The 15,439-nt window shown below is 41.8% G+C and overlaps 1 non-coding gene across 1 annotated transcript; it reads right to left on the reverse strand.

Annotated features, from left to right (window-relative positions):
- Window positions 1–11,039: 11,039 nt before the first annotated feature.
- Window positions 11,040–11,146, reverse strand: LOC120274318. The gene has a single exon (XR_005540846.1). It is a non-coding gene; the product is annotated as a small nucleolar RNA R71 (small nucleolar RNA).
- Window positions 11,147–15,439: the final 4,293 nt, after the last annotated feature.

The raw sequence follows: 15,439 nt of genomic DNA on the forward strand, positions 1-15,439 counted from the left end.
TTGTTTTTTGTTGAGCTTTACTGAACCCACTTGTGTATATGTGTAGATAATCTTGTGAGTCTTGGAATTGAGGAATTGTCATTGGCATAGTCATGTGGCATTTTACATGGCCGTGTGTGCTCCACAACCCGTTGGAACTTAACTTTCAATGAACATAGCTCCATTAAATATACCATTAGGAGTTCAGGGGAATATTATTTCAATTGTCCATCTCCACACACATATTCTGATTGCTTTATACTTTATTGTGCTTGCATGCGTACATAGAGGGTAATGTACATCTTAAGTGTGGGGGGAGTTCATATTATATGCATTCTATACTTATGCTTTCATTGTTCATGCTCATGTAGCCAATGGCGGTTCACCTTAGTTGCAAAGGTCATATTTTTAAATTTAGAAGAATTTTTTAACATTGAATATTATCGTGCTCTAGTTTTACTTGAATTTTTAGGAATTTTTGTCCGATTTACACTTGTTCAACTACTCATTCATTAAACCTTGTTGAAACTCAAGTTCGACGTTTCAGGGACTGTTTTAGCATCTTTCTTGTTTTAATTTCTTTGAAAAAAAATAGTTGTTTGTTTTATTTGTGCATTAGGAGTGGAAAGAGCTACCACCTATGAAGTATGAAGTTACTCTCATAAGTCGGATACTAGTTATGCTCTAATGAGAGAAAGAGCTATCTCATAGGATGAGTGAAAGCTACTATCCCAGTAGAAATAGCTACTACCTCGAAAGTGTGAAAGCCACCTTAGCGGCTGCTTAGGAAAAGGCTACCTTAGAGGATGTGTGAAGCTACTACCTTTTCCTTTTGTATATATATATATAAGTCCCGGTTAATAAGAACTTTGAGGAGTATACGTTGGGTTGACTTGAGTGAGTTTTCACACACTACATAATATCGAGTTGTCATCCTTTTTTATTTAAGTTTTTAGCTAGAGCAATGATTCTTCTTATTTGGTGTTTGAATTTTTCCTTGCTTGTAGAATGCTTCTTTTGCATGCTTTTGGTGAACCTAAGGCCAAGCATTTCCAATTTTCCTTCTTATATGCTTGAATGTTTTATTTTTGCTTGAGGACAAGCAAAAGCTTAAGTGTGGAGGAGTTTGATAAATGTTTGTGTATAAGTAATATGAAGTATACTTTTCTTACATTAAGCATTATTTTTATCATATTTTATCACTCATTCGTGTGTATTTGTGTTTTTTGTGCATTTAGGGTTATGGAGACAAGTTTTGAAGAAAAAAGCAAAAGTAGATCATGGACACAATTGTTGATAAAGTTCTTAGATTGAACAAACGTGAAGGCATAAGTTGTGCTCAAAGACATGTGGGTGTGTGCCAACCTCTATTGTGATCAAGTGAATACACATAATGGATTGGCACAAAGGCAGTCACACTCATATGTTCTGACCTGTGCAACATTGTCAAGAGCTTTGTCAATGCAGTTTCATTGAAGACGTGATGTGAACTACCGCATGAATGTGTACCCAATCATGTGGCCTCAATGAAAAGAGTGGATTCAGGAGCATCCCGGTGAAGTACTATAGTAGTTTACTGCAGAAAAATTATTGTAACAAAATCACTGTAGGAGTTACCGCTCATAGCGCACAGTAAATGGAGTTCTTGAAATCAACACGGCCATGTGAAAATTCCACATTCCCATGTGGATGCCCGATTCCAGCCCTATAAATACCGCTTTGAGAGTTTTATTGGGGGATCTTTTTCCAATCTTTTACCCAACTTCTGGGGAGAGGCGGTTAGGGTTTGGAGAAGCTTTTGCTAATTTTTTTAAGCGGTTCTATGGCATTCGACATCGAGTTCCTTTGGAAAAAAAACTATAAGGGGAGCTTTCATCGGTATTGATTTGGCGAGGTGTGGCCTTGGTTTGACAAGGGAACCTTTGGAGTAGACGAGGCGGATCCCCAAGACCATCGATACGAACTATAAGGGGGTTTTCTCTATGGATTGCTTGCACTTATCCTTGATTTCATATTTGCTTTTGTATTGCTCCATGGAGAGCTAAACGCCTACTGGGTGCTTAGACTTGTAAACCCTAGGATGATTTTGATTCATTGACTCTTATTTTGCTTCTTTAATTGATGTTTTTAGTAAGTTTAAACTTTGAATGTTTATTAATTTTATTTTCCTTTGGAGTGACACTAAGGTTGAGAATCTATCTTACTAATCCTTGTGAATGAGTGACACTTCATTAGGATTAGACAATGCAAGGTTGAAGAGAGTCGAGAGGTAGCAGAACCTCCCCTTTCCCTTATCTCAGATTTTATTGCTAATACATGTGTATTTGTGTTCTTTTTTGCATGCATGATTGTGGAGACAAATATAGAAGAAAGAAGCCAAAGTAGATTGCAAGTGCACTTGGTTGATGAAATCTTGGAGTAAACAAACGTGAAGATACAGTTTGTGCTCAAAGACATGTGAGTGTGTGCCAACCTTCGTTATATTCAAGGAAATATGCAAATTGGAGGAGCACAACGGCAGTCACGCTCGTGTGTTCCGACTTGTGAAAAGCTAGAAAAAGAGTCGTTAAATATACTTTTTGTTGAAGATACAAAGTGATCTACAGCATAGACGTGTGTCCGTTTATGTTGTCTTGATGAAAAATGTGGATTCAGGAGTATTTTGGCGGAGTACTTTAGCAGATACTGTAGCACTTTACTGTAGCAGAAAACTGATATTCCAAAAATTTACACAGGCATGTGGAAATTCCACATACCCATGTGGATGCCCGATTCCAGTACTATTTAAGCCGCAATTTCAGCCCGATTTCAAAATCCATCTTTCCATCTTTTGGCTATCTTTTCTCCACCTTTGGAGGTGCCCGTGGTTGGGGTTTGAAGAGGCTTTGGCTAGGTTTTTGGAGTGGTTTACTGCCTTTGACATCGTGTTTCCTTCAGAAGAGAGTTATTGGGGGAGCTTTCATCTACACCAATCCAGCGAGGTGTGCGCTAGGCTTGATGAGGGGACCTTTGGAGAAGACGCGGTGACTCCACAAGACCATCGATACGAATACCAAGGGGGTTTTATTTATGAATTGGATATTTTTACTTTTTATTTCATTATTGATTGTATTTTCTCTATGGAGAGCTAAACCCTCAGTGGGTAATTGGACTTGTAAACCCTAGGATGATGTTTTTTCTTTGGCCTTTTATAATGCTTTCTTTAACTGATGTTTTAACTAAGTTCCAATCTTGAATTCTTGTTGAGTTGATTTTCACATAGAGTGACACTAGGGTTGAGAATCCATTTTGGTAATCCTTATGAATGAGCGACACACCATGAGGGTTAGACAATACTAGATTTGAGAGAATCGAGAGGGTGAGTTGAGAGATAGCGGAGGGTCCTCTTTTCCTTCTGGTGTGATTTATCCTACCTCCACTTTCCAAGAGTTCTTTGTAGTCATAATAGAGAGAAATGCTAAGAGACAAACTACGCTTTGGCTTAGTTGTGCAAGCAACAGGGTGAAGCGTTGAAGTAATCCTTAGTATCTGGGGCTTAATTGTGACTAGGGGTCTTTCACCTGGATCAAAGGGTTAGATCTATTTTAGGGAATAGGGTTTATCACTTGGAATTCTTACAGCCTAAAGCAACCTAACACAGTGTGAGGTGTCGAGACTAAGAGATTTCTCCAATAGGGCATAGTGTAGGGTTAGTCACGGTTGACCTTAAGTTTGGGACATTGTACTTTAGGTTTTTGCACTACTCATTAAGCATCAGTCAGGAGCTTAATAGTTGGTCTTGCACTTGAACCAATAGTCCTAGTTGGTTCAAGTGCAAGACCAACTATTAAGCTCCTGACTGATACTTAATGAGTAGTGCAAAAACCTAAAGTATAATGTCCTAAACCTAAGGTCAACCGTGACTAACTCTACACTATGCCCCGACGGAGAAATCACTCAGTCTCAACACCTGACACTGTGTACAGTTTCAAGAAGCTCTAGGGATTCCAAGTGATAAACCTTATTCCCTAATATAGGTATAACCCTTTGGTCTAAGTGAAAGATCCCTAGTCACAATCAAGCCTCAGCACTAAGGATTACTTAAATCCTTCACTTTGTTGCTTGTGCAACAAAGCCCAAACGGAGTTCCTCTCTTAGCACTTCACTCTATTGTGAGCGCAAAGAACCCTTGGAACATGGAAGTAGGATAAATCACACCGATAGGGAAGGGGACGTTCCGCTACCTCTTGACTCACCCTCTTGACCCTCTCTAATCTTGCTTTGTCTAACCCTCATGGTGTATCACTCACTCACAAGGACTACCGATGTAGACTCTCAACCCTAGTGTCACTCTAAGGGAGAAATCATTTAACAAGCATTCAAGATTGGAACTCAATTAAAGACATCAATCAAAGAATTATAATAAAAGGTCAATGAAACAATAACATCCTAGGGTTCACAAGTCCAAGTACCCTCTAGGGGTTTAGCTCTTCATAGAGCAGGATATAATCAATAATGGAATCAAAAGTAAAAACATACAATCCATAAGTAAAACCCCATTGGTATTCGTGTCGATGGTCTTGTAGAGTAGCCTCATCCTCTTCAAAGGTTCCCTTGTCAAGCCTAGGGCACACCTCGCCTGATCGGTGTTGATTAAAGCTTCCCTAATAACTCTCTTCCAAAGGGACACACTGTCGGAGGCCGTAAAACCACTCCCAAAACCTTCCCAAAGCCCGTCTAAACCGTAGCCTCAAGCCTCTCAAAATTTAGGGAAAAGATGGAGAAAAATGGAAAAGAGGATTTGAGAATCGGGCTGAATCACGGCTTTATATAGGGCTGAAATCGGGAATCCACACGGGCATGTGGAATTTCTACACAGCCATTTGAATCTACAGAACTTGGTTTTTCAGCGGCCTGTGAACAGTAGCTTCTACAGTAAATTGCTACAATGATTTACTACATTAATCTGCTATAGTACTCCACCAAAAACACTCCCGAATCCACATTTTTTATCGAGGCAACATAAACGGGCACACGTCTATGCCGTAGATCGTGTTGCCTCTTCAATAAGGAATAACATTGACGAAGATCTTGCTAACATTACACAAGTCAGAATATGCAAATGCGACTGCCTTTTTGCCCCTCCAAATTATGTAATTGCTTGAGGGCATGGAGGTTGGCCCACATTCATGTATCTTCAAGCACAACTTGTGTCTTCACATTTGTTCACTCCAAAATTCCATCAACAAAGTATAATTGCAATCTACTTTCCTTCCTTCCTCTACATTTGGCTCCACAACCCTACATGCACAAAAGTAACACAAATACACATATATTAGCGCTAAAATTTGATAAAAGCAATACTCATCATATGAAAAGAATACTTCATATTACTAATACACAAACATTTATCAAATCCCCCCACACTTAAGCTTTTGCTTATCCTCAAGAAAAAATAAAACATTGAAGCATAGAAGAAGGAAATATTGAAAGTGCTTGGCCTTAGGTTCACCAAAGCATGAAAGAAGAGCATTCTACAAGTAAGGTAAGTTTAAACACTAAATATGAAAAATTAAATGCTCTAGCTAAAAACTCAGATGAAAAAGGACAACAAACCCGAAATCGTGTAAGTATGTGTAAACTCACTCAAGTTAACATAACATATAATTCTCAAAGTTCTAAGTATAAAGGACTTATTTATATACAAAATAACATAAAACAAAGAGATGGTAGTAGCTTCACACATCATCTAAGGTAGCCCTTTTCCGAAGAGTCGCTAAGGTGGCTTTCACACTTTTGAGATAGTAGCTCTTTCTACAGGGTGGTAGCTTTCACTCATTCCATGAGATAGCTCTTTCTTTCATTAGGGCATAACTAGTATCCGACTTATGAGAATAGCTACATACTTCGTAGGTGGCATCTCTTTCCACCCTAAATGCACAACTAAAACATGTATTTCTCTCTTTTCATTTTCTTTCAGTAAAATTAACACGAGAAAACAAAACTAACTAGTCCCTTAAACATCGAAGTTGAGTTTCCAAAATGGTTTAATGATCGAGTAGTGCAACAATTGTCAATCAGGCAGAAATACCTAGAAATTCAAGTAAAAAATAGAGCTTGAGAAAATTCAATGTTAAAAATTCATCTAAACTTAAGAATACAATCATTGCAACTAAGGTGAACCGCCATTGGCTATATGAGCATGTATTTCAGTCAAAACTTGTGTAATGAACATGTGTAATGTGAACTCGCCTCCACACTTAAGATGTACATTGCCTCAATGTACGCAAGCAAGCACAATAGGATATAAATCAATCAAAAGCATATGTGGAAGTAGGCAATTGAAACAATACTCCCCTGAACTCCGAATGGTATATTTGATGGAGTGATAAGTGCTTGTGAGATATGAATGCGAAGCGTTTATTCCTTATGTTGAGCATTACTTTTCTCCGGTTTTTACACTAATATGTGTGTTTTTATGTTACTTTTATGCAGGTAGGGTTGTGAGGCCGAGTATGAAGAAAAGAAGCCAATGTGGATCATAATGCACCGATTCTGGAGGAAATCTAGCTAAGGTTCAAACGCGAAGACATAGGTCAGGTGTGAGATGCTAGAGTGTGTGCCAACCTCCTCGTATTTAATTGAGCACAACCATTTGAAGGGGTACAAAGGCAGTCACACTCGAGCGATCTGACGTATACACATAAAACAAGAGCTCCACCAACTTACCTATCATTAAAGAAGCAAATGATCCACGACATGAACGTGTGCCCGTTTGCGTTACCCAGATGAAAGTATGGATTCGGGAAGTATTTCAAGCCGGATACTGTTGTAGAGCACTGTAGCAACATTATGGCAAAATATTGTAGCAGCACTGTTCACAGCCGGCCGAGAAAACAGAAAACCAGAGAATCCACACAGGCGTGTGGAACTTATCCACGCCCGTGTGGAAATTCCACAGGGGCGTGTGACATTATGCACGCCCGTGGAGTCGCCCGATTCCAGCCCTATTTAAAGCCGATTTCAGCCCCGATTTTTTAATTCTTTTCTCCATCTTTTCCCCAACTTGCGAGAGGGCTTCGGCTAGGGTTTTGAGCGGTATTGGCCAAGGTTTTGGAGAGGTTCTACGGCTCTGACATCATCATTCCTTAGGAAGAAGGTTGGTAGGGTAGCTTCCATCGAGGCGTATCCTATACCAGACGAAGGAATCCTTGGACGACGAGTAGAGGAATTTCTAGAAGACCATCGACACGACCATCAAGGGGGGTTATTCTATGGATTCATTGCTTTTACATTCTATTTCTTTGATTGTATTTAGCTCCATGGAGAGCTAAACCCCTAGTAGGTACTTGGGTATTTGTGAACCCTATGATGTATTCATTTCATTGAATCTCTTTATTATGCTTTCAATTAATTGATGTTTATTGTGAGTTCCAACCTTGAATACTTGATTGTATGAACATTTCCCCTAGAGTGACACTAGGGTTGAGAGTTCTTGTTGGTAACCTTCTGAGTGAGTGACACACCACGAGCGTTAGACAAAGCTAGGTTGGAGAGGGTTGAGAGGGTGAGTCGAGAGGTACAGGAGCGTCCCCTTTCTCCTCCGACGTGATAGATTCTATCTCCGTTTCTCGAGTTCTTTGCGACCATAATAGAGTAAATGGTCTAAGGGATGAACCTCCACTGGGGCTTAGTTCCGCGTACAACGGAGTGAAGCGTTGAGGTGATCTTAGCATCTAGGGCTTAATCGTGGTTAGGGACCTTCCACCTGGACCAAAGGGTTAGGTCTATAATTAGGAAGAGATTTATCACTTGGAATCCCTAGAGCTCATTGCAACTCTATGCGAGTGCGAGGTGTTGAGATTGTTCGATTTCTCCTTCGGGACATGTGTAGAGTTAGGCATAGTTGACCTTAGATCTGGGACTATGTAATTAAGGATTTCTACGACTCACTATTGCATTGATTAGAAAGCATAATAGAGGGTTCTTGTACTTGAAATGATTATCCTAGGCGGAGCATTATCCGGGTACCCCATTTTTATCGATTGACTTACCTCCTTTTTTACTTTTCCTCTCTTACTTGTTGTTTTTATTGTTGAGAATTGAATCATTTCCACACTTATCAATATTGATCTTTCGCATAGCTAAGAATCGAATTAAGTGTTTTTATTCCCTATTCCCTGTGGATTCGATACCCGCTCATCCGGGATTATTACTTCGACAAACCTGTGCACTTGCGGGATATACGCAAGGGGACCTTGTCATGGAGCTATATTCATTGAGAGTTGAGTCCCAATGGGTTGTAGAGCATACACGGCCATAAGACCGTGTCCATGACTATTTCTCAAATTCCATACTCACAAGACCATCTGCACATATACACAAGGGGGTTCAGTGAAGCTCAATAAAAACAAAAAATAGCTCGAGTAAATAAAGATAAGGCAATGAAATACATCGTAAGACAAAAATAAAAGTTAAACTCAGAAGGAAGATCCTTTTTGAGTGATACAAGTCCAAAATAAAATATGGAAATAAAATACAAAAAATAAGAATCTAAAAGAAAAGTAAAGACGCATCAAGCATCGGTGTCTGGCCAGGGCTACTCTGCTGCTGTTGTTGGTTGATAAGTGCTTGTGCGATATGAATGCGAAGCATTCTTTCCTTATGTTGAGCATTATTTTTCTTGGGTTTTTACACTAATATGTGTGTTTTTATTTTACTTTTATGCATGTAGGCTTGTGAAACCAATTATGAAGGAAAAAAGCTAGTATGGATCATAATGCACCTATTTTGGAGGAAATCTTGCTAAGGTTCAAACGCGAAGAGATAGGTCGGGTGTGAGATGCTAGAGTGTGCGCCAACCTCCTCATATTTGAGTTAGCACAACCATTTGGAGGGGCACAATGGCAGTCACACTCAAGCATTCCGACTTATGCACATAGAACAAGATCTCCATCAACTTATCTGTCATTGAAGAAGCAAATCGATCCACGACGTGAACATGTGCCCGTTTGCATTATCTCGATGAAAGTATGGATTCGGGAAGTATTTCAGGCCGGATACTGTAGCAGAGCATTGTATCAAGACTGTAGCGAAGTACTGTAGAAGCATTGTTCACAGCCGGCTGAGAAAACTGCAGAACAGAGAATCTACACGGGCGTGTGGAAATTTCACACGCCTGTGTGAAAATTCCACAGGGGCGTGTGAAGAATCCACAGGACCGTGTGGATGCCCGATTCCAGCCCTATTTAAAGCCGATTCAGCCCCGATTTCATTATTCTTTTCTCCATCTTTTCCCCAACTTGAGAGAGGGCTTCGGCTAGTGTTTTGAGAGGTATTGGCTATGGTTTTGGAGAGGTTCTACGGCTCTGACATCATCATTCCTTTGGACGAAGGTTGGTAGGGGAGCTTCCATCGAGGTGTATCCTATACCGGACAAGGGAATCTTTGGACGACGAGTAGAGAACTTTCTACAAGACCATCGACACGACTATCGAGGGGATTTCTCTATGGATTCATTGCTTTTACATTCTATTTCTTTGATTATACTTAGCTCCATGGAGAACTAAATCCCTAGTGGGTACTTGGGTATTTGTGAACCTAGGATGTATTTGTTTCATTGAATCTCTTTATTATGCTTTCAATTAATTGATGTTTTGTTGTGAGTTCTAACCTGGAATGCTTGATTGTATGAACATTTCCCCTAGAGTGACACTAGGGTTGAGAGTTCTTGTTGGTAACCTTGTGAGTGAGTGACACACCACGAGCGTTAGACAAAGCTAGGTTGGAGAGGGTTGAGAGGGTGAGTGGAGAGGTACAAGAGCGTCCCCTTTCCCCTCCGACGTGATAGATTCTACCTCCGTTGCTCGAGTTCTTTGCGGCCATAATAGAGTGAATGGTCTTAGGGATGACCCTCCGCTGGGGCTTACTTGCGCGTGTACCAAAGTGTTAGGTCTATAATTAGGAAGAGATTTATCACTTGGAATCCCTAGAGCTCATTGCAACTCTATTCGAGTGTGAAGTTGAGAGGTTATCTAATCTTTCCTCTGGGACATGTATAGAGTTAGGTATAGTTGACCTTAGATTTGGGACTATGTATTTAAGGATTTCCATGACTCACAATTGCATTGATTAGGAAGCATAATAGAGGGTTCTTCCACTTGAACAATTGTCCTAGTCGGAGCATTACCTGAGTACCCCATCTTTATCGATTGCCTTACCTTCTCCTTTACGGGTGCTCTCTTACTTGTTGTTTTTACTCTTAAGAATTGAATCACTGTCACACTTATCACTACTAATATTTCACATAGCTAAGAAGCGGATTAAGTGTTTTTAATCCCTACTCCTTGTGGATTCGATACTTCGACAAACCCATACACTTGCAGGATATACGAAAGGGGACCTTTTCAAGTTTTTGGAGTCGTTGCCGGGGAGTAGGCGTTTAGAGATACTTTGCACTTTGTTTTCTTAGCTATTTCACCATACATTCTATTTCATATCTTCTTATTCTATCATCGTTCTGACTTTTTTTTCTTTCTTTTTGGGTGCATCTCCAAGTTATGACCCAAGGAAATCCCTCAATATTGATTAAAGGAGATCCTGAGCTTGAACGTACAATTAGAAGAAAAGAGAAAGAGCCTGTGCAAGAACAGTCTAATTCAGCTAATTTGGAAGTGGAAGAATATGAAAACATGGCATAACATAATGAGCAACAGCGAACATTATCCGATTATGCCAGACCTTCAGTGTTGGGGACACAGTCGAGTATTGTGCATCCCACGATTATAGCTTAGAACTTTGAACTGAAGCCTACATTCATCTACATGTTGCAGCAATCTGCACAATTCAATGGTTTGGCCGATGAAGATCCAAACAGTCATATAGAGAGTTTTCTTGAGGTGTGTGATATGCTGAAGATAAATGGGGTGACGGATGATGCAATCAAGTTGCGAGCCTTCCCATTTTCCCTAAAGGGGAGAGCAAAGCAGTGGCTACACTCATTACCTAGAGCATCAATTACCACATGGGAAGAGATGGTGGAAGCTTTTCTGGCCCGTTATTTCCCTCCTGGAAAATCAGCAAAGCTTAGGAATGAGATCTCATCCTTTGTTCAGTTAGAATTGGAGTCTCTATTCGAGACATGGGAATGGTTCAAGGAGCTCCTGAGAAAGTGTCTTCAATACTGATTTTCGGAGTGGATGATTGTTCAGACCTTTTATAATGGTTTGAACCCGAGTACAAGGCAACTCTTGGATGCGGCAGTAGGAGGTACCTTAGGTAGTAAGACCCCCGATGAGGCCCGTCGGTTAATTGAAGAAATGGGGTTAAATAGCTACCAATGAAATGCTAGGGAGAAGAAGAAAATGGCCGAGCTCAATGAAATAGATTCGATAACTTCATTGGCGGCTCAAGTGGAAAATTTGAGTAAGAAGTTAGATCTTCTAACTTCAAATAGAGTGGCGGCCATGACTAATTGCACCGGGTGTGGTGGAGGACATGCTCCCTCCGATTGCTCGATCTCTATTGGTGATGATTCTTCGGTGGAGAATGTTGATTTTGTAGGTAATGGCATGAGCCCTCAAGGAAACCCATATAGCAATACCTACAATCCAAGTTGGAAGAATCATCCCAATTTCTCATGGAGTAATCAGGTTCCACAGAAGGCCATGGGGCCACCGTGTTTCCAACAACAACAACAAGCCCCACAGAAACCCGATTAAGTGACTTAGAGAAGCACTTGACTAGATTTGTGCAATCAGCAAATACAAGGTTTGAATCAGTCGATGCTACACTTCGCAACCATACCGCCTCTTTGCAGAACATTGAAAATCAGGTAGGGCAAATTGCAAAGTCTCTCTCTAAAAGGCCACATGGAAGCTTGCCGAGCAATACAGAGACCAACCCTAGAGAGCATGTGAAGGTGATCACTTTGAGAAGTGGTCGTGAGGTTGAAGGTAGGCTTCCTAGTGAGAAGCCAAAAGAACACGCACCCAAGGTTATAGAGGTAGAAGAGGGAACAAGCAAAGAGAAAGAGGTGGCACCCCCACCTTTCAAGCCAAGAATCCTTTATCCCTCTAGATTGAAAAATGACCAAGGGGATGAACAGTACAAGAAGTTCCTAAGTTTATTCAAGCAACTCCACGTCAATATTCCTTTTGTTGAGGCATTAGCCCAAATGCCTAAGTATGCGAAGTTCTTGAAAGACTTGTTGACTAACAAGAGGAAGTTGGAGGAAAGTGCTTCAGTGATTTTAGATGCTTCATGCTCGGCGGTATTGCAAAAGAACATGCCAAACAAGAAGAAAGGCCCGGGAAGCTTCATCATTCCGTGTAATATTGGCAATCTAGGTGAGGAAATGGCATTGGCGGACTCAGGAGCCAGTATCAACATTATGCCATACACCTTCTTTCAAAAGCTAGGCTTGGGTGAGCCTAGGCCTACTCGGATGACTTTGCAACTAGTGGACTGAACAGTGCGACATCCGAGAGGCATCATTGAAGATGTGCTTGTCAAGGTGGACAAGTACATTTTTTCGGTTAACTTTGTAGTGCTAGACGTCGATGAGGATGCGGATGTACCTTTGATACTTGGGAGACCATTCTTGCGGACTTCCAAGGCATTGATTGACATGGACGGCGGAGAGCTAACTTTGAGGGTTGGAGATGACAAGCTCACATACCGCCTTGCTGAAGCCATGCGGATTCTCTTGATTTCGATGATACTTTATACTTTTTAGACACTACTGATGAGATTGTTGATGAATACATGTAGGAAATGTTCAATCCGGACCTATACGAGGGTTTGTTTGACCAAGAGGAGAATTATGAAGAAGTAATGAGGCTTGGTTCGACGGAAGAAGTACCATCTACCCGGGGGATCTTGAAGAAGGTGCTCCCGAAAATGAATAGGGCTAGGAGACGCTACTAGAAACACTCCAAGGCTATTGGAGACGTCCGTAAACCGAAGGAGTTGGATGAACCATCGCTAGGTGGTCCGAACATCGATAATTCACTATCTATCCTCAAGAGAATTTGCACATCATGCTTTCAAGTCATGGGTAAGAGGGCAAACTTCATCTATGACAAGGTACGTCAAGCTTAGTGACGTTAAACATGCGCTTCTTGGGAGGAAACCCAAGTGTTTATTATTTTCTTATATTCTAGTTTAGTGTGTTTGCATGAATAATTTGTTAAGTGTTGGTGTCTTGATTTTTAGATGCTTATGCTGAGATTTTCTTGTGGGCTTTGAGTATTCATCGTGTGTTTTCATGTGGAATTGGCGAAGTGATGTCGTTTGAGCTTCATTCCATATTTTTCACTGGTAAAACTTGCATAATAGGGCAGGCTCTGAGTGTGTAAACATGTTCAAAAACTTTCTGCAGAGCCTGCAGGTTTTTCTAAGGCATCCAGTGAAAACGCACGGGCGTGTGGAATTTCCGCACGCCCGTGGATTTGTATTGCGAGCTCATCTAGAGAAGGCACAGGGGCGTGCGGCTGCCCCTGTGGACGACCATGCGAATATCGCATGCCCGTGGGTAATTTCCACACGGGCATGTGATGTCATGTAGAGTTTGTCAAATTATCCCGAGAGCGCACAGGGGCGTGAACTCGCTCCTATGGGCGACCTTGTGAAAACCGTACTGGCGTGGGTAATTTCCACACGGTCGTGCGAATATCTGCAGAGGAGCTCTCACCATCCCGAGAAGACACAGGGGCGTGCGCTTGCCACTGTGAGTTGAGCTTGTGAATGTCCACGCCCGTGCATAATTGCCGCACGGGCGTGTGAAACACTTAGTAGATTATACGGAGGTCCAGTGCAGTCACAGTGGCGTGCATCTGCCCCTGTTGGTTAGCCGTGCGAGTTTCCCCTGAGAGCACACAGGGGCGTGCATCTGTCCCTGTGGAGCTCTCTTAATGAGGCACACGGGCGTGGTTAATTTCCGTACGCCCGTGTGGATGCGCAGAACGCCAAGGGGCACGACTTCTTTTTAAAGAGAAGTCGTTTCTTTCCTTGTTCACATCTTCTATTCCTCTGAGAACTCCCTTACATTATTCCTTGACTTCCTTGTGTCAATTTGGTGAAGTTATTGCGAGGTTTTCCGGCCGAATCTTAAGTTCATTATCTCAAATCATCGGTGAGCCCTCTTTTTCTGTTTTCTTGATTTCTTCGTAAATTCATGATTTAATTCGATGAATCCTGTCAGATACTCCTCGCTTCTTTAATTAGGGGGATTAGTCATGTTTAGAACAAAGTTAGAAGTAGTTCTAAGATTTATTTTTGGATTTTGAAGGCACGGCCATGCGGGTTTTTCACGCCCCGTGGATCCACACGGGCGTGCAAAAATTCCGCATGACCGTGTGGAATTCTGCAGTAATGTTTTATCATCTTGTTTGACCGATTTCTTCTCAAATTTTGCAGATTATGGCACCCCGGTCGAAGAAGGAAGCTGATAAGAGGCCGCGTGAGTCATCTTCCGAGTCTGAGGACATGAGTTTCACCATTCCAGAGCACAGGGTTTGTTTTGATCTGCTGTCGAGAGTTTATTTTGGACAGACTCGATTCCTTGATACGAGTATACTGAGAGATCTGCAGCAGGGAGACGAGTTGACAACCGAGGTCGAGGATCTTGTATCGGTAGGTGGTTGGATGCAGTTATTGACTATTAGAGAGCCAGCCATACGAGAGCTCGCACTGGAGGTCTTATCATCATTTGATTTCGACATATCCTATTCGAGCTTTGACAGTATTAATGCCATTCAATTCAGAGTATTTGGACACCACCATAGCTTGAGCATTACTCAGTTTTTAGTTCTACTTGGCTTGTATGAGGAGGCATTCACAGACACTGAGGAGTACTCTCAGTTACCGACTGATTATCCTGGAGCCTTGACCCCGTAGAGAGCTTACAGAGTGCTATGTGGTCAGGGTCAGTATGAGTCGGGGGTGTCTAAGGCCACGTGCCTTTCCCGACCTGCATACAGATATTTACATGCCATCATGAGTAGGTCAGTGAATGACCGTGGTGATAGCACTGGTGTTCTGAGCTGACAGGAACTTCTGTAATTGTACTCGATGGTGCAGCGCATACCGATTCACTTAGGACACATCATGGCAAAGTATATCAGACATCAGGGGTATTATCTAGACTGGGAGCGATCTTCTCGGGCTCCTACATTACGAGATTAGTGATGGGCATGGGTCTCTTGTATGCGATTCGTGGGGCAGAGAAGACGAGTATACCTACCCTCCTGAGTTTAGAGATACTGAGATTGATGGGCATGGTCCATAGAGTTCAGACAGGGGTTTATGCGTTGGTGCTACCAGCTCCAGAGATAGCTGAGGGTAAGGGTGATCATGCCGAGGCTTCGCATCCTGCTCCCCAGCCTCAGTTAGCACCGATGGAGACCGATGCACCTTCGGCGGCAGAGGACGCTCCCCCATACATATATTTTCACCATCTCGAGCCCATGATGGCTTCGAG

This window comes from Dioscorea cayenensis, chromosome 12, assembly GCF_009730915.1.
Source record: "Dioscorea cayenensis subsp. rotundata cultivar TDr96_F1 chromosome 12, TDr96_F1_v2_PseudoChromosome.rev07_lg8_w22 25.fasta, whole genome shotgun sequence".
NCBI lineage: Eukaryota > Viridiplantae > Streptophyta > Magnoliopsida > Dioscoreales > Dioscoreaceae > Dioscorea > Dioscorea cayenensis.